Source organism: Mustela putorius, unplaced genomic scaffold, assembly GCF_011764305.1.
Source record: "Mustela putorius furo isolate JIRA1106 unplaced genomic scaffold, ASM1176430v1.1 tig00000095_pilon_pilon_pilon, whole genome shotgun sequence".
NCBI lineage: Eukaryota > Metazoa > Chordata > Mammalia > Carnivora > Mustelidae > Mustela > Mustela putorius.
In genome coordinates, this window is record NW_025421280.1 from 24,621,601 (window position 1) to 24,623,389 (window position 1,789).

Sequence of the window (1,789 nt, forward strand, 5' to 3'; positions counted from 1 at the left end):
CGGCCTCCTGGGGACCTGCCTCTTTCCTGACTCTGTCCCAGGGCAGAGCTGGCCTCTCGGGAGGCAAGGGGGAACAGAGTCCCGCGCCCCCTGGCCTGCTGGGTGGCCTCTGGCCAGGCCCTTCCCCTTGGTGGTATGTAATCGAGCAGGGGCTCAGGGTGTCCGCTGCGGCCGTGCCTCTGTGGGGTAGGTACATGGGAACGCCGGAGCAAGCCGCAGGACTGGGTGAGGGCACTCGCCTTGTTCGCTTCGCCTCCTGCGGGCCCCATGTGCCAGCAAACTGCACACCTGAGGCCCACGGGCCTGCACGCCAGAGGACAGCAGGGGTGTGGGGCCATCTGTGCCCTGTCCAGGTTTGGGACCCTGTGGGGGGGGGGAGCCCAGGGGGAGTTCAGGTGCCTTTGGGAGCAGAGGACTTTGCTCCCCTGCTGGTTCTTGTGTGGGACTAAGAGACACAGGAGCAAGGGCTTGGGGTGGCTTCATCCCTGCCCAGCCTCGTTCCTCATCCCCACAGCGAGGGGCTTGGACTGGGTGACCTAGACAGGCTCCCCCTGTGCTAACAGGAGATGTGCAGTGGTAGGCAGGGTGATTGTGTTCTGAAGGGGTCCAGGGGCAAAGTGTGGGGAGAGGGTAGATTTATGCAGGAATGTGGCCCCAGAAGGCAGGCTGGGCCCCAAGGTGGCCACCATGGCCACCTTGCCACCGTGCCCTGGGTTGTGAGTGATCAGGTCACCATTCTTGGCTGTGCTTTCTGTAACCAGAGCACTGACCTCAAGGCCTGTGAGGGAGGGGCTGAGGGAGGCTCTGAGAAAGCCCAGGCAGCCATGAACCCAAGGCCGAGTCCCTTCCTGGAGGCTCAGGGGTGGGGGACAGCTGGTCATGGGAGGAGGTCACCCACGGATTCTCAGATGACGTAGGGCCTTGGGGCGGGGCTGAAGCTTTCTCCGGCTGGTTCCACTGAGCATGGCAGTGTGAACGATGTCTTGGGCTCTGGTTTTGCCGGAAACCCCTGTGGGGTACTGTCTGGACCATGGAACAGTTGAGGAGGGCTGGCTCTCCTCCCAGAAAGGCGCCCATGGCAGAGAGAAGAGAAAACCAGCAAAGCCGAGTCCATGGCTACTCCAGAGTGGGAGCTGGGGGACAACTAGAGGGCCCTAACTCCTGACCAGGCCTCTTACTCAGATCACCCCCGAGGGTGCTAGAAGCCAGGGCACGGCCCAGACAAATCCCTTGCCCACTGCAGCCTTGGAGAAGGCCGGAGGGAGTGGGGGCGGGGGATGGGCGGGCAGAGGATTGCTGGAGAAGTCTCAGCAATGCTGTCGAGTAAATGCTCCCTTAGTGTGGATCCTGAGTGAGAGCCACCTGGCCTCAGCTGTCTGCTCTCCCAGAGGGATGGCTGGACACTGGGGAAGGGATAAGTTCAGGATTTGGGTCAAGGTCCATGTTAGGGATTAATGTTAAAGTCAGAAGCAGGGTCAGTGTCAGGTTAGGGTTAGGGGTTAGAATAGGAGTGACGGCGAGAGTTTAGAAGGAATGATGGTCAAGGTCGGAGTTCAGTCAAGGTCAGAGTGAGGGTAAAATCAGGTACTGGGTCCAGATCAGGACTTTCCTGATTGGCCTTGTCCGGGGTTGTGCAGAAGGGAGCTCTGGCTTTTATTACTCTTGCGAAGGGCAGAAATTGGGTGGGGGCCGGGCAGCCAAGACCTTGGTCTCTCTGTGACTGTGGTCCAGTCCTTCCCCTTCTGTGTCCTGTTTGGCATCTGCAAGAACAGTTGTTGTGCAAGACCAC